The sequence below is a fragment of the Carya illinoinensis genome, chromosome 7 (assembly GCF_018687715.1).
Source record: "Carya illinoinensis cultivar Pawnee chromosome 7, C.illinoinensisPawnee_v1, whole genome shotgun sequence".
NCBI lineage: Eukaryota > Viridiplantae > Streptophyta > Magnoliopsida > Fagales > Juglandaceae > Carya > Carya illinoinensis.
The window spans coordinates 22,320,843-22,339,716 of record NC_056758.1 but is presented as its reverse complement, the minus strand read 5'-3'; positions in this window follow the sequence as shown (position 1 = coordinate 22,339,716).

Here is an 18,874-nt window from a genome sequence, read left to right as displayed (position 1 = left end):
ATTTGAAGCAAACATAAACCTTACAATTTAGTTTCCTCAACTTCAAGATGTGCCACATTCCCCTAAGGTTCCCCATCTGCCGCATCGTTAAGCATTTAGCTTGATTCAAAGGATGTAATCGAGTTGCACAAGATTTAGTCATCTCTCAACAATCTTTCGAGTTTAACCTCCTTTTTTGTTCTTCATAACCATTTTTTTCATTCTGATCATAATGATTTTCTTGTCGTTTCCAACATTCTAAGATTCAATTAGATGATTAGGATTTATCAAAGACATGACACACTTCCATGTCGATAATGGTCGAATCGCCGCCAATCGGCACCAAGGCGATCCTTCCTGGCCGTTGCAACAAGTTGGCCCCTACCCGAAGCCTTTTAGACCGTTTTTATCAAGAAAATTTCAACGTTTACACCCCACCTTGACCATACTTGTTTAGTTCTTGCACTGGACCAATTTACACAAGGAAACTCGTCTATTGTTTCATTCCTCGCTTTGGACGCCCACATAAACCTTACATTTAGTTTCCCTCAGGTCCAACAACTGCCACACGCCTCTAACGTTCCCCATCTACCCGTGGTTATCCCTTTAGGTTGAATTAAGGGAAGTAATTGACTTACACAAGATTTGTAATCTCTCAACAATGTTTTGGGCCTACTTTTCTTTTTAGTTCTTTATAACATTGTTTATACGGATCTTATTGCTTTCTTTGTTGTTTCTCATCATTCTAAGATTGACTTAGAAGATTAGGCTAGATCCAAAACCTGTCAATAAAAAGAAAGGCCATGTGAATAATTCTGAAATCACCGCCAATCCGACCTAAGTTCTCCTTCTTGTGCATTGCGACAAGTCCGACCCTAGCCCATGCCATTCACACCATTTCCTTATCCGTAATGTCATCGTTTGCACCCCACCTCTACCATACTAGTTCAGTTCTGGCATTGAACGAATTTACAACAAGAAACCAATCTTTTGTTTCATTCTTCGATTTGAAGCAAACATAAACCTTACAATTTAGTTTCCTCAACTTCAAGATGTGCCACATTCCCCTAAGGTTCCCCATCTGCCGCATCGTTAAGCATTTAGCTTGATTCAAAGGATGTAATCGAGTTGCACAAGATTTAGTCATCTCTCAACAATCTTTCGAGTTTAACCTCCTTTTTTGTTCTTCATAACCATTTTTTTCATTCTGATCATAATGATTTTCTTGTCGTTTCCAACATTCTAAGATTCAATTAGATGATTAGGATTTATCAAAGACATGACACACTTCCATGTCGAAAATGCTCGAATCACTGCCAATCGGCACCAAGGCGATCCTTCCTGGCCGTTGCAACAAGTTGGCCCCTACCCGAAGCCTTTTAGACCGTTTTTATCAAGAAAATTTCAACGTTTACACCCCACCTTGACCATACTTGTTTAGTTCTTGCACTGGACCAATTTACACAAGGAAACTCGTCTATTGTTTCATTCCTCGCTTTGGACGCCCACATAAACCTTACATTTAGTTTCCCTCAGGTCCAACAACTGCCACACGCCTCTAACGTTCCCCATCTACCCGTGGTTATCCCTTTAGGTTGAATTAAGGGAAGTAATTGACTTACACAAGATTTGTAATCTCTCAACAATGTTTTGGGCCTACTTTTCTTTTTAGTTCTTTATAACATTGTTTATACGGATCTTATTGCTTTCTTTGTTGTTTCTCATCATTCTAAGATTGACTTAGAAGATTAGGCTAGATCCAAAACCTGTCAATAAAAAGAAAGGCCATGTGAATAATTCTGAAATTACCGCCAATCCGACCTAAGTTCTCATTCTTGTGCATTGCGACAAGTCCGCCCCTAGCCCATGCCATTCACACCATTTCCTTATCCGTAATGTCATCGTTTGCACCCCACCTCTACCATACTAGTTCAGTTCTGGCGTTGAACGAATTTACAACAAGAAACCAATCTTTTGTTTCATTCTTCGATTTGAAGCAAACATAAACCTTACAATTTAGTTTCCTCAACTTCAAGATGTGCCACATTCCCCTAAGGTTCCCCATTTGCCGCATCGTTAAGCATTTAGCTTGATTCAAAGGATGTAATCGAGTTGCACAAGATTTAGTCATCTCTCAACAATCTTTCGAGTTTAACCTCCTTTTTCGTTCTTCATAACCATTTTTTTCATTCTGATCATAATGATTTTCTTGTCGTTTCCAACATTCTAAGATTCAATTAGATGATTAGGATTTATCAAAGGCATGACACACTTCCATGTCGATAATGCTCGAATCACCGCCAATCGGCACCAAGGCGATCCTTCCTGGCCGTTGCAACAAGTTGGCCCCTACCCGAAGCCTTTTAGACCGTTTTTATCAAGAAAATTTCAACGTTTACACCCCACCTTGACCATACTTGTTTAGTTCTTGCACTGGACCAATTTACACAAGGAAACTCGTCTATTGTTTCATTCCTCGCTTTGGACGCCCACATAAACCTTACATTTAGTTTCCCTCAGGTCCAACAACTGCCACACGCCTCTAACGTTCCCCATCTACCCGTGGTTATCCCCTTTAGGTTGAATTAAGGGAAGTAATTGACTTACACAAGATTAGTAATCTCTCAACAATGTTTTGGGCCTACTTTTCTTTTTAGTTCTTTATAACATTGTTTATACGGATCTTATTGCTTTCTTTGTTGTTTCTCATCATTCTAAGATTGACTTAGAAGATTAGGCTAGATCCAAAACCTGTCAATAAAAGAAAGGCCATGTGAATAATTCTGAAATCACCGCCAATCCGACCTAAGTTCTCCTTCTTGTGCATTGCGACAAGTCCGCCCCTAGCCCATGCCATTCACACCATTTCCTTATCCGTAATGTCATCGTTTGCACCCCACCTCTACCATACTAGATCAGTTCTGGCATTGAACGAATTTACAACAAGAAACCAATCTTTTGTTTCATTCTTCGATTTGAAGCAAACATAAACCTTACAATTTAGTTTCCTCAACTTCAAGATGTGCCACATTCCCCTAAGGTTCCCCATCTGCCGCATCGTTAAGCATTTAGCTTGATTCAAAGGATGTAATCGAGTTGCACAAGATTTAGTCATCTCTCAACAATCTTTCGAGTTTAACCTCCTTTTTCGTTCTTCATAACCATTTTTTTCATTCTGATCATAATGATTTTCTTGTCGTTTCCAACATTCTAAGATTCAATTAGATGATTAGGATTTATCAAAGACATGACACACTTCCATGTCGATAATGGTCGAATCGCCGCCAATCGGCACCAAGGCGATCCTTCCTGGCCGTTGCAACAAGTTGGCCCCTACCCGAAGCCTTTTAGACCGTTTTTATCAAGAAAATTTCAACGTTTACACCCCACCTTGACCATACTTGTTTAGTTCTTGCACTGGACCAATTTACACAAGGAAACTCGTCTATTGTTTCATTCCTCGCTTTGGACGCCCACATAAACCTTACATTTAGTTTCCCTCAGGTCCAACAACTGCCACACGCCTCTAACGTTCCCCATCTACCCGTGGTTATCCCCTTTAGGTTGAATTAAGGGAAGTAATTGACTTACACAAGATTAGTAATCTCTCAACAATGTTTTGGGCCTACTTTTCTTTTTAGTTCTTTATAACATTGTTTATATGGATCTTATTGCTTTCTTTGTTGTTTCTCATCATTCTAAGATTGACTTAGAAGATTAGGCTAGATCCAAAACCTGTCAATAAAAGAAAGGCCATGTGAATAATTCTGAAATCACCGCCAATCCGACCTAAGTTCTCCTTCTTGTGCATTGCGACAAGTCCGCCCCTAGCCCATGCCATTCACACCATTTCCTTATCCGTAATGTCATCGTTTGCACCCCACCTCTACCATACTAGATCAGTTCTGGCATTGAACGAATTTACAACAAGAAACCAATCTTTTGTTTCATTCTTCGATTTGAAGCAAACATAAACCTTACAATTTAGTTTCCTCAACTTCAAGATGTGCCACATTCCCCTAAGGTTCCCCATCTGCCGCATCGTTAAGCATTTAGCTTGATTCAAAGGATGTAATCGAGTTGCACAAGATTTAGTCATCTCTCAACAATCTTTCGAGTTTAACCTCCTTTTTTGTTCTTCATAACCATTTTTTTCATTCTGATCATAATGATTTTCTTGTCGTTTCCAACATTCTAAGATTCAATTAGATGATTAGGATTTATCAAAGACATGACACACTTCCATGTCGATAATGCTCGAATCACTGCCAATCGGCACCAAGGCGATCCTTCCTGGCCGTTGCAACAAGTTGGCCCCTACCCGAAGCCTTTTAGACCGTTTTTATCAAGAAAATTTCAACGTTTACACCCCACCTTGACCATACTTGTTTAGTTCTTGCACTGGACCAATTTACACAAGGAAACTCGTCTATTGTTTCATTCCTCGCTTTGGACGCCCACATAAACCTTACATTTAGTTTCCCTCAGGTCCAACAACTGCCACACGCCTCTAACGTTCCCCATCTACCCGTGGTTATCCCTTTAGGTTGAATTAAGGGAAGTAATTGACTTACACAAGATTTGTAATCTCTCAACAATGTTTTGGGCCTACTTTTCTTTTTACTTCTTTATAACATTTTTTATACGGATCTTATTACTTTCTTTGTTGTTTCTCATCATTCTAAAATTGACTTAGAAGCTTCGGCTGGATCCAAAACCTACCAATAAATGAAAGGCCATGTGAATAATGCTGAACTCACCGCCAATCCGACCGAAGTTCTCCTTCTGGTGCATTGCAACAAGTCCACCCCTAGCCCATGCCATTCCCACCATTTCCTCATCCGTAATGTCATCGTTTGCACCCCACCTCTACCAAACTAGTTCAGTTCTGGCATTGAACGAATTTACAACAAGAAACCAATCTTTTGTTTCATTCTTCCATTTGAAGCAAACATAAACCTTACAATTTAGTTTCCTCAACTTCAAGAAGTGCCACATTCGCCTAAGGTTCCCCATATACCGCATTGTTAAGCTTTTTGCTTGATTCAAAGGATGTAATCGAGTTGCACAAGATTTAGTCATCTCTCAGCATTGTTTCGAGTTTAACCTCCTTTTTTGTTCTTCGTAACCATTTCCTTCATTTTGTTCATATTGATTTTCTTGTCGTTTTCCAACATTTTAAGATTGAATTAGATGATTTGGCTTTATCAAAGACATGACACACTTCCATGTCGATAATGCTCGAATCACCGCCAATCGGTACCAAGGCGATCCTTCATGGCCGTTGCAACAAGTTGGCCCCTACACGAAGCCTTTTAGACCATTTTCATAAGGAAAATTTCAACGTTTACACCCCACCTTGACCATACTTGTTTAGTTCTTGCACTGGACCAATTTACACAAGGAAACTCGTCTATTGTTTCATTCCTCGCTTTGGACGCCCACATAAACCTTACATTTAGTTTCCCTCAGGTCCAACAACTGCCACACGCCTCTAACGTTCCCCATCTACCCGTGGTTATCCCTTTAGGTTGAATTAAGGGAAGTAATTGACTTACACAAGATTAGTAATCTCTCAACAATGTTTTGGGCCTACTTTTCTTTTTAGTTCTTTATAACATTGTTTATACGGATCTTATTGCTTTCTTTGTTGTTTCTCATCATTCTAAGATTGACTTAGAAGATTAGGCTAGATCCAAAACCTGTCAATAAAAGAAAGGCCATGTGAATAATTCTGAAATCACCGCCAATCCGACCTAAGTTCTCCTTCTGGTGCATTGCGACAAGTCCGCCCCTAGCCCATGCCATTCACACCATTTCCTTATCCGTAATGTCATCGTTTGCACCCCACCTCTACCATACTAGTTCAGTTCTGGCATTGAACGAATTTACAACAAGAAACCAATCTTTTGTTTCATTCTTCGATTTGAAGCAAACATAAACCTTACAATTTAGTTTCCTCAACTTCAAGATGTGCCACATTCCCCTAAGGTTCTCCATCTGCCGCATCGTTAAGCATTTAGCTTGATTCAAAGGATGTAATCGAGTTGCACAAGATTTAGTCATCTCTCAACAATCTTTCGAGTTTAACCTCCTTTTTTGTTCTTCATAACCATTTTTTTCATTCTGATCATAATGATTTTCTTGTCGTTTCCAACATTCTAAGATTCAATTAGATGATTAGGATTTATCAAAGACATGACACACTTCCATGTCGATAATGCTCGAATCACTGCCAATCGGCACCAAGGCGATCCTTCCTGGCCGTTGCAACAAGTTGGCCCCTACCCGAAGCCTTTTAGACCCTTTTTATCAAGAAAATTTCAACGTTTACACCCCACCTTGACCATACTTGTTTAGTTCTTGCACTGGACCAATTTACACAAGGAAACTCGTCTATTGTTTCATTCCTCGCTTTGGACGCCCACATAAACCTTACATTTAGTTTCCCTCAGGTCCAACAACTGCCACACGCCTCTAACGTTCCCCATCTACCCGTGGTTATCCCCTTTTGGTTGAATTAAGGGAAGTAATTGACTTACACAAGATTAGTAATCTCTCAACAATGTTTTGGGCCTACTTTTCTTTTTAGTTCTTTATAACATTGTTTATACGGATCTTATTACTTTCTTTGTTGTTTCTCATCATTCTAAAATTGACTTAGAAGCTTCGGCTGGATCCAAAACCTACCAATAAAAGAAAGGCCATGTGAATAATGTTGAACTCACCGCCAATCCGACCGAAGTTCTCCTTCTGGTGCATTACAACAAGTCCACCCCTAGCCCATGCCATTCCCACCATTTCCTCATCCGTAATGTCATCGTTTGCACCCCACCTCTACCATACTAGTTCAGTTCTGGCATTGAACGAATTTACAACAAGAAACCAATCTTTTGTTTCATTCTTCCATTTGAAGCAAACATAAACCTTACAACTTAGTTTCCTCAACTTCAAGAAGTGCCACATTCCCCTAAGGTTCCCCATATACCGCATTGTTAAGCTTTTTGCTTGATTCAAAGGATGTAATCGAGTTGCACAAGATTTAGTCATCTCTCAGCATTGTTTCGAGTTTAACCTCCTTTTTTGTTCTTCGTAACCATTTCCTTCATTTTGATCATATTGATTTTCTTTTCGTTTTCCAACATTTTAAGATTGAATTAGATGATTTGGCTTTATCAAAGACATGACACACTTCCATGTCGATAATGCTCGAATCACCGCCAATCGGTACCAAGGCGATCCTTCCTGGCCGTTGCAACAAGTTGGCCCCTACCCGAAGCCTTTTAGACCGTTTTTATCAAGAAAATTTCAACGTTTACACCCCACCTTGACCATACTTGTTTAGTTCTTGCACTGGACCAATTTACACAAGGAAACTCGTCTATTGTTTCATTCCTCGCTTTGGACGCCCACATAAACCTTACATTTAGTTTCCCTCAGGTCCAACAACTGCCACACGCCTCAAACGTTCCCCATCTACCCGTGGTTATCCCTTTAGGTTGAATTAAGGGAAGTAATTGACTTACACAAGATTAGTAATCTCTCAACAATGTTTTGGGCCTACTTTTCTTTTTAGTTCTTTATAACATTGTCTACATGGATCTTATTGCTTTCTTTGTTGTTTCTCATCATTCTAAGATTGACTTAGAAGATTAGGCTAGATCCAAAACCTGTCAATAAAAGAAAGGCCATGTGAATAATTCTGAAATCACCGCCAATCCGACCTAAGTTCTCCTTCTTGTGCATTGCGACAAGTCCGCCCCTAGCCCATGCCATTCACACAATTTCCTTATCCGTAATGTCATCGTTTGCACCCCTCCTCTACCATACTAGTTCAGTTCTGGCATTGAACGAATTTACAACAAGAAACCAATCTTTTGTTTCATTCTTCGATTTGAAGCAAACATAAACCTTACAATTTAGTTTCCTCAACTTCAAGATGTGCCACATTCCCCTAAGGTTCCCCATCTGCCGCATCGTTAAGCATTTAGCTTGATTCAAAGGATGTAATCGAGTTGCACAAGATTTAGTCATCTCTCAACAATCTTTCGAGTTTAACCTCCTTTTTTGTTCTTCATAACCATTTTTTTCATTCTGATCATAATGATTTTCTTGTCGTTTCCAACATTCTAAGATTCAATTAGATGATTAGGATTTATCAAAGACATGACACACTTCCATGTCGATAATGCTCGAATCACTGCCAATCGGCACCAAGGCGATCCTTCCTGGCCGTTGCAACAAGTTGGCCCCTACCCGAAGCCTTTTAGACCGTTTTTATCAAGAAAATTTCAACGTTTACACCCCACCTTGACCATACTTGTTTAGTTCTTGCACTGGACCAATTTACACAAGGAAACTCGTCTATTGTTTCATTCCTCGCTTTGGACGCCCACATAAACCTTACATTTAGTTTCCCTCAGGTCCAACAACTGCCACACGCCTCAAACGTTCCCCATCTACCCGTGGTTATCCCCTTTTGGTTGAATTAAGGGAAGTAATTGACTTACACAAAATTAGTAATCTCTCAACAATGTTTTGGGCCTACTTTTCTTTTTAGTTCTTTATAACATTGTTTATACGGATCTTATTACTTTCTTTGTTGTTTCTCATCATTCTAAAATTGACTTAGAAGCTTCGGCTGGATCCAAAACCTACCAATAAAAGAAAGGGCATGTGAATAATGCTGAACTCACCGCCAATCCGACCGAAGTTCTCCTTCTGGTGCATTGCAACAAGTCCACCCCTAGCCCATGCCATTCCCACCATTTCCTCATCCGTAATGTCATCGTTTGCACCCCACCTCTACCATACTAGTTCAGTTCTGGCATTGAACGAATTTACAACAAGAAACCAATCTTTTGTTTCATTCTTCCATTTGAAGCAAACATAAACCTTACAATTTAGTTTCCTCAACTTCAAGAAGTGCCACATTCCCCTAAGGTTCCCCATATACCGCATTGTTAAGCTTTTTGCTTGATTCAAAGGATGTAATCGAGTTGCACAAGATTTAGTCATCTCTCAGCATTGTTTCGAGTTTAACCTCCTTTTTTGTTCTTCGTAACCATTTCCTTCATTTTGATCATATTGATTTTCTTGTCGTTTTCCAACATTTTAAGATTGAATTAGATGATTTGGCTTTATCAAAGACATGACACACTTCCATGTCGATAATGCTCGAATCACCGCCAATCGGTACCAAGGCGATCCTTCATGGCCGTTGCAACAAGTTGGCCCCTACACGAAGCCTTTTAGACCATTTTCATAAGGAAAATTTCAACGTTTACACCCCACCTTGACCATACTTGTTTAGTTCTTGCACTGGACCAATTTACACAAGGAAACTCGTCTATTGTTTCATTCCTCGCTTTGGACGGCCACATAAACCTTACATTTAGTTTCCCTCAGGTCCAACAACTGCCACACGCCTCTAACGTTCCCCATCTACCCGTGGTTATCCCTTTAGGTTGAATTAAGGGAAGTAATTGACTTACACAAGATTAGTAATCTCTCAACAATGTTTTGGGCCTACTTTTCTTTTTAGTTCTTTATAACATTGTTTACATGGATCTTATTGCTTTCTTTGTTGTTTCTCATCATTCTAAGATTGACTTAGAAGATTAGGCTAGATCCAAAACCTGTCAATAAAAGAAAGGCCATGTGAATAATTCTGAAATCACCGCCAATCCGACCTAAGTTCTCCTTCTTGTGCATTGCGACAAGTCCGCCCCTAGCCCATGCCATTCACACAATTTCCTTATCCGTAATGTCATCGTTTGCACCCCTCCTCTACCATACTAGTTCAGTTATGGCATTGAACGAATTTACAACAAGAAACCAATCTTTTGTTTCATTCTTCGATTTGAAGCAAACATAAACCTTACAATTTAGTTTCCTCAACTTCAAGATGTGCCACATTCCCCTAAGGTTCCCCATCTGCCGCATCGTTAAGCATTTAGCTTGATTCAAAGGATGTAATCGAGTTGCACAAGATTTAGTCATCTCTCAACAATCTTTCGAGTTTAACCTCCTTTTTTGTTCTTCATAACCATTTTTTTCATTCTGATCATAATGATTTTCTTGTCGTTTCCAACATTCTAAGATTCAATTAGATGATTAGGATTTATCAAAGACATGACACACTTCCATGTCGATAATGCTCGAATCACTGCCAATCGGCACCAAGGCGATCCTTCCTGGCCGTTGCAACAAGTTGGCCCCTACCCGAAGCCTTTTAGACCCTTTTTATCAAGAAAATTTCAACGTTTACACCCCACCTTGACCATACTTGTTTAGTTCTTGCACTGGACCAATTTACACAAGGAAACTCGTCTATTGTTTCATTCCTCGCTTTGGACGCCCACATAAACCTTACATTTAGTTTCCCTCAGGTCCAACAACTGCCACACGCCTCTAACGTTCCCCATCTACCCGTGGTTATCCCCTTTTGGTTGAATTAAGGGAAGTAATTGACTTACACAAGATTAGTAATCTCTCAACAATGTTTTGGGCCTACTTTTCTTTTTAGTTCTTTATAACATTGTTTATACGGATCTTATTACTTTCTTTGTTGTTTCTCATCATTCTAAAATTGACTTAGAAGCTTCGGCTGGATCCAAAACCTACCAATAAAAGAAAGGCCATGTGAATAATGTTGAACTCACCGCCAATCCGACCGAAGTTCTCCTTCTGGTGCATTACAACAAGTCCACCCCTAGCCCATGCCATTCCCACCATTTCCTCATCCGTAATGTCATCGTTTGCACCCCACCTCTACCATACTAGTTCAGTTCTGGCATTGAACGAATTTACAACAAGAAACCAATCTTTTGTTTCATTCTTCCATTTGAAGCAAACATAAACCTTACAACTTAGTTTCCTCAACTTCAAGAAGTGCCACATTCCCCTAAGGTTCCCCATATACCGCATTGTTAAGCTTTTTGCTTGATTCAAAGGATGTAATCGAGTTGCACAAGATTTAGTCATCTCTCAGCATTGTTTCGAGTTTAACCTCCTTTTTTGTTCTTCGTAACCATTTCCTTCATTTTGATCATATTGATTTTCTTTTCGTTTTCCAACATTTTAAGATTGAATTAGATGATTTGGCTTTATCAAAGACATGACACACTTCCATGTCGATAATGCTCGAATCACCGCCAATCGGTACCAAGGCGATCCTTCCTGGCCGTTGCAACAAGTTGGCCCCTACCCGAAGCCTTTTAGACCGTTTTTATCAAGAAAATTTCAACGTTTACACCCCACCTTGACCATACTTGTTTAGTTCTTGCACTGGACCAATTTACACAAGGAAACTCGTCTATTGTTTCATTCCTCGCTTTGGACGCCCACATAAACCTTACATTTAGTTTCCCTCAGGTCCAACAACTGCCACACGCCTCAAACGTTCCCCATCTACCCGTGGTTATCCCTTTAGGTTGAATTAAGGGAAGTAATTGACTTACACAAGATTAGTAATCTCTCAACAATGTTTTGGGCCTACTTTTCTTTTTAGTTCTTTATAACATTGTCTACATGGATCTTATTGCTTTCTTTGTTGTTTCTCATCATTCTAAGATTGACTTAGAAGATTAGGCTAGATCCAAAACCTGTCAATAAAAGAAAGGCCATGTGAATAATTCTGAAATCACCGCCAATCCGACCTAAGTTCTCCTTCTTGTGCATTGCGACAAGTCCGCCCCTAGCCCATGCCATTCACACAATTTCCTTATCCGTAATGTCATCGTTTGCACCCCTCCTCTACCATACTAGTTCAGTTCTGGCATTGAACGAATTTACAACAAGAAACCAATCTTTTGTTTCATTCTTCGATTTGAAGCAAACATAAACCTTACAATTTAGTTTCCTCAACTTCAAGATGTGCCACATTCCCCTAAGGTTCCCCATCTGCCGCATCGTTAAGCATTTAGCTTGATTCAAAGGATGTAATCGAGTTGCACAAGATTTAGTCATCTCTCAACAATCTTTCGAGTTTAACCTCCTTTTTTGTTCTTCATAACCATTTTTTTCATTCTGATCATAATGATTTTCTTGTCGTTTCCAACATTCTAAGATTCAATTAGATGATTAGGATTTATCAAAGACATGACACACTTCCATGTCGATAATGCTCGAATCACTGCCAATCGGCACCAAGGCGATCCTTCCTGGCCGTTGCAACAAGTTGGCCCCTACCCGAAGCCTTTTAGACCGTTTTTATCAAGAAAATTTCAACGTTTACACCCCACCTTGACCATACTTGTTTAGTTCTTGCACTGGACCAATTTACACAAGGAAACTCGTCTATTGTTTCATTCCTCGCTTTGGACGCCCACATAAACCTTACATTTAGTTTCCCTCAGGTCCAACAACTGCCACACGCCTCAAACGTTCCCCATCTACCCGTGGTTATCCCCTTTTGGTTGAATTAAGGGAAGTAATTGACTTACACAAAATTAGTAATCTCTCAACAATGTTTTGGGCCTACTTTTCTTTTTAGTTCTTTATAACATTGTTTATACGGATCTTATTACTTTCTTTGTTGTTTCTCATCATTCTAAAATTGACTTAGAAGCTTCGGCTGGATCCAAAACCTACCAATAAAAGAAAGGGCATGTGAATAATGCTGAACTCACCGCCAATCCGACCGAAGTTCTCCTTCTGGTGCATTGCAACAAGTCCACCCCTAGCCCATGCCATTCCCACCATTTCCTCATCCGTAATGTCATCGTTTGCACCCCACCTCTACCATACTAGTTCAGTTCTGGCATTGAACGAATTTACAACAAGAAACCAATCTTTTGTTTCATTCTTCCATTTGAAGCAAACATAAACCTTACAATTTAGTTTCCTCAACTTCAAGAAGTGCCACATTCCCCTAAGGTTCCCCATATACCGCATTGTTAAGCTTTTTGCTTGATTCAAAGGATGTAATCGAGTTGCACAAGATTTAGTCATCTCTCAGCATTGTTTCGAGTTTAACCTCCTTTTTTGTTCTTCGTAACCATTTCCTTCATTTTGATCATATTGATTTTCTTGTCGTTTTCCAACATTTTAAGATTGAATTAGATGATTTGGCTTTATCAAAGACATGACACACTTCCATGTCGATAATGCTCGAATCACCGCCAATCGGTACCAAGGCGATCCTTCATGGCCGTTGCAACAAGTTGGCCCCTACACGAAGCCTTTTAGACCATTTTCATAAGGAAAATTTCAACGTTTACACCCCACCTTGACCATACTTGTTTAGTTCTTGCACTGGACCAATTTACACAAGGAAACTCGTCTATTGTTTCATTCCTCGCTTTGGACGGCCACATAAACCTTACATTTAGTTTCCCTCAGGTCCAACAACTGCCACACGCCTCTAACGTTCCCCATCTACCCGTGGTTATCCCTTTAGGTTGAATTAAGGGAAGTAATTGACTTACACAAGATTAGTAATCTCTCAACAATGTTTTGGGCCTACTTTTCTTTTTAGTTCTTTATAACATTGTTTACATGGATCTTATTGCTTTCTTTGTTGTTTCTCATCATTCTAAGATTGACTTAGAAGATTAGGCTAGATCCAAAACCTGTCAATAAAAGAAAGGCCATGTGAATAATTCTGAAATCACCGCCAATCCGACCTAAGTTCTCCTTCTTGTGCATTGCGACAAGTCCGCCCCTAGCCCATGCCATTCACACAATTTCCTTATCCGTAATGTCATCGTTTGCACCCCTCCTCTACCATACTAGTTCAGTTATGGCATTGAACGAATTTACAACAAGAAACCAATCTTTTGTTTCATTCTTCGATTTGAAGCAAACATAAACCTTACAATTTAGTTTCCTCAACTTCAAGATGTGCCACATTCCCCTAAGGTTCCCCATCTGCCGCATCGTTAAGCATTTAGCTTGATTCAAAGGATGTAATCGAGTTGCACAAGATTTAGTCATCTCTCAACAATCTTTCGAGTTTAACCTCCTTTTTTGTTCTTCATAACCATTTTTTTCATTCTGATCATAATGATTTTCTTGTCGTTTCCAACATTCTAAGATTCAATTAGATGATTAGGATTTATCAAAGACATGACACACTTCCATGTCGATAATGCTCGAATCACTGCCAATCGGCACCAAGGCGATCCTTCCTGGCCGTTGCAACAAGTTGGCCCCTACCCGAAGCCTTTTAGACCGTTTTTATCAAGAAAATTTCAACGTTTACACCCCACCTTGACCATACTTGTTTAGTTCTTGCACTGGACCAATTTACACAAGGAAACTCGTCTATTGTTTCATTCCTCGCTTTGGACGCCCACATAAACCTTACATTTAGTTTCCCTCAGGTCCAACAACTGCCACACGCCTCTAACGTTCCCCATCTACCCGTGGTTATCCCTTTAGGTTGAATTAAGGGAAGTAATTGACTTACACAAGATTAGTAATCTCTCAACAATGTTTTGGGCCTACTTTTCTTTTTAGTTCTTTATAACATTGTTTATACGGATCTTATTGCTTTCTTTGTTGTTTCTCATCATTCTAAGATTGACTTAGAAGATTAGGCTAGATCCAAAACCTGTCAATAAAAGAAAGGCCATGTGAATAATTCTGAAATCACCGCCAATCCGACCTAAGTTCTCCTTCTGGTGCATTGCGACAAGTCCGCCCCTAGCCCATGCCATTCACACCATTTCCTTATCCGTAATGTCATCGTTTGCACCCCACCTCTACCATACTAGTTCAGTTCTGGCATTGAACGAATTTACAACAAGAAACCAATCTTTTGTTTCATTCTTCGATTTGAAGCAAACATAAACCTTACAATTTAGTTTCCTCAACTTCAAGATGTGCCACATTCCCCTAAGGTTCTCCATCTGCCGCATCGTTAAGCATTTAGCTTGATTCAAAGGATGTAATCGAGTTGCACAAGATTTAGTCATCTCTCAACAATCTTTCGAGTTTAACCTCCTTTTTTGTTCTTCATAACCATTTTTTTCATTCTGATCATAATGATTTTCTTGTCGTTTCCAACATTCTAAGATTCAATTAGATGATTAGGATTTATCAAAGACATGACACACTTCCATGTCGATAATGCTCGAATCACTGCCAATCGGCACCAAGGCGATCCTTCCTGGCCGTTGCAACAAGTTGGCCCCTACCCGAAGCCTTTTAGACCCTTTTTATCAAGAAAATTTCAACGTTTACACCCCACCTTGACCATACTTGTTTAGTTCTTGCACTGGACCAATTTACACAAGGAAACTCGTCTATTGTTTCATTCCTCGCTTTGGACGCCCACATAAACCTTACATTTAGTTTCCCTCAGGTCCAACAACTGCCACACGCCTCTAACGTTCCCCATCTACCCGTGGTTATCCCCTTTTGGTTGAATTAAGGGAAGTAATTGACTTACACAAGATTAGTAATCTCTCAACAATGTTTTGGGCCTACTTTTCTTTTTAGTTCTTTATAACATTGTTTATACGGATCTTATTACTTTCTTTGTTGTTTCTCATCATTCTAAAATTGACTTAGAAGCTTCGGCTGGATCCAAAACCTACCAATAAAAGAAAGGCCATGTGAATAATGTTGAACTCACCGCCAATCCGACCGAAGTTCTCCTTCTGGTGCATTACAACAAGTCCACCCCTAGCCCATGCCATTCCCACCATTTCCTCATCCGTAATGTCATCGTTTGCACCCCACCTCTACCATACTAGTTCAGTTCTGGCATTGAACGAATTTACAACAAGAAACCAATCTTTTGTTTCATTCTTCCATTTGAAGCAAACATAAACCTTACAACTTAGTTTCCTCAACTTCAAGAAGTGCCACATTCCCCTAAGGTTCCCCATATACCGCATTGTTAAGCTTTTTGCTTGATTCAAAGGATGTAATCGAGTTGCACAAGATTTAGTCATCTCTCAGCATTGTTTCGAGTTTAACCTCCTTTTTTGTTCTTCGTAACCATTTCCTTCATTTTGATCATATTGATTTTCTTTTCGTTTTCCAACATTTTAAGATTGAATTAGATGATTTGGCTTTATCAAAGACATGACACACTTCCATGTCGATAATGCTCGAATCACCGCCAATCGGTACCAAGGCGATCCTTCCTGGCCGTTGCAACAAGTTGGCCCCTACCCGAAGCCTTTTAGACCGTTTTTATCAAGAAAATTTCAACGTTTACACCCCACCTTGACCATACTTGTTTAGTTCTTGCACTGGACCAATTTACACAAGGAAACTCGTCTATTGTTTCATTCCTCGCTTTGGACGCCCACATAAACCTTACATTTAGTTTCCCTCAGGTCCAACAACTGCCACACGCCTCAAACGTTCCCCATCTACCCGTGGTTATCCCTTTAGGTTGAATTAAGGGAAGTAATTGACTTACACAAGATTAGTAATCTCTCAACAATGTTTTGGGCCTACTTTTCTTTTTAGTTCTTTATAACATTGTCTACATGGATCTTATTGCTTTCTTTGTTGTTTCTCATCATTCTAAGATTGACTTAGAAGATTAGGCTAGATCCAAAACCTGTCAATAAAAGAAAGGCCATGTGAATAATTCTGAAATCACCGCCAATCCGACCTAAGTTCTCCTTCTTGTGCATTGCGACAAGTCCGCCCCTAGCCCATGCCATTCACACAATTTCCTTATCCGTAATGTCATCGTTTGCACCCCTCCTCTACCATACTAGGTCAGTTCTGGCATTGAACGAATTTACAACAAGAAACCAATCTTTTGTTTCATTCTTCGATTTGAAGCAAACATAAACCTTACAATTTAGTTTCCTCAACTTCAAGATGTGCCACATTCCCCTAAGGTTCCCCATCTGCCGCATCGTTAAGCATTTAGCTTGATTCAAAGGATGTAATCGAGTTGCACAAGATTTAGTCATCTCTCAACAATCTTTCGAGTTTAACCTCCTTTTTTGTTCTTCATAACCATTTTTTTCATTCTGATCATAATGATTTTCTTGTCGTTTCCAACATTCTAAGATTCAATTAGATGATTAGGATTTATCAAAGACATGACACACTTCCATGTCGATAATGCTCGAATCACTGCCAATCGGCACCAAGGCGATCCTTCCTGGCCGTTGCAACAAGTTGGCCCCTACCCGAAGCCTTTTAGACCGTTTTTATCAAGAAAATTTCAACGTTTACACCCCACCTTGACCATACTTGTTTAGTTCTTGCACTGGACCAATTTACACAAGGAAACTCGTCTATTGTTTCATTCCTCGCTTTGGACGCCCACATAAACCTTACATTTAGTTTCCCTCAGGTCCAACAACTGCCACACGCCTCAAACGTTCCCCATCTACCCGTGGTTATCCCCTTTTGGTTGAATTAAGGGAAGTAATTGACTTACACAAAATTAGTAATCTCTCAACAATGTTTTGGGCCTACTTTTCTTTTTAGTTCTTTATAACATTGTTTATACGGATCTTATTACTTTCTTTGTTGTTTCTCATCATTCTAAAATTGACTTAGAAGCTTCGGCTGGATCCAAAACCTACCAATAAAAGAAAGGGCATGTGAATAATGCTGAACTCACCGCCAATCCGACCGAAGTTCTCCTTCTGGTGCATTGCAACAAGTCCACCCCTAGCCCATGCCATTCCCACCATTTCCTCATCCGTAATGTCATCGTTTGCACCCCACCTCTACCATACTAGTTCAGTTCTGGCATTGAACGAATTTACAACAAGAAACCAATCTTTTGTTTCATTCTTCCATTTGAAGCAAACATAAACCTTACAATTTAGTTTCCTCAACTTCAAGAAGTGCCACATTCCCCTAAGGTTCCCCATATACCGCATTGTTAAGCTTTTTGCTTGATTCAAAGGATGTAATCGAGTTGCACAAGATTTAGTCATCTCTCAGCATTGTTTCGAGTTTAACCTCCTTTTTTGTTCTTCGTAACCATTTCCTTCATTTTGATCATATTGATTTTCTTGTCGTTTTCCAACATTTTAAGATTGAATTAGATGATTTGGCTTTATCAAAGACATGACACACTTCCATGTCGATAATGCTCGAATCACCGCCAATCGGTACCAAGGCGATCCTTCATGGCCGTTGCAACAAGTTGGCCCCTACACGAAGCCTTTTAGACCATTTTCATAAGGAAAATTTCAACGTTTACACCCCACCTTGACCATACTTGTTTAGTTCTTGCACTGGACCAATTTACACAAGGAAACTCGTCTATTGTTTCATTCCTCGCTTTGGACGGCCACATAAACCTTACATTTAGTTTCCCTCAGGTCCAACAACTGCCACACGCCTCTAACGTTCCCCATCTACCCGTGGTTATCCCTTTAGGTTGAATTAAGGGAAGTAATTGACTTACACAAGATTAGTAATCTCTCAACAATGTTTTGGGCCTACTTTTCTTTTTAGTTCTTTATAACATTGTTTACATGGATCTTATTGCTTTCTTTGTTGTTTCTCATCATTCTAAGATTGACTTAGAAGATTAGGCTAGATCCAAAACCTGTCAATAAAAGAAAGGCCATGTGAATAATTCTGAAATCACCGCCAATCCGACCTAAGTTCTCCTTCTTGTGCATTGCGACAAGTCCGCCCCTAGCCCATGCCATTCACACAATTTCCTTATCCGTAATGTCATCGTTTGCACCCCTCCTCTACCATACTAGTTCAGTTATGGCATTGAACGAATTTACAACAAGAAACCAATCTTTTGTTTCATTCTTCGATTTGAAGCAAACATAAACCTTACAATTTAGTTTCCTCAACTTCAAGATGTGCCACATTCCCCTAAGGTTCCCCATCTGCCGCATCGTTAAGCATTTAGCTTGATTCAAAGGATGTAATCGAGTTGCACAAGATTTAGTCATCTCTCAACAATCTTTCGAGTTTAACCTCCTTTTTTGTT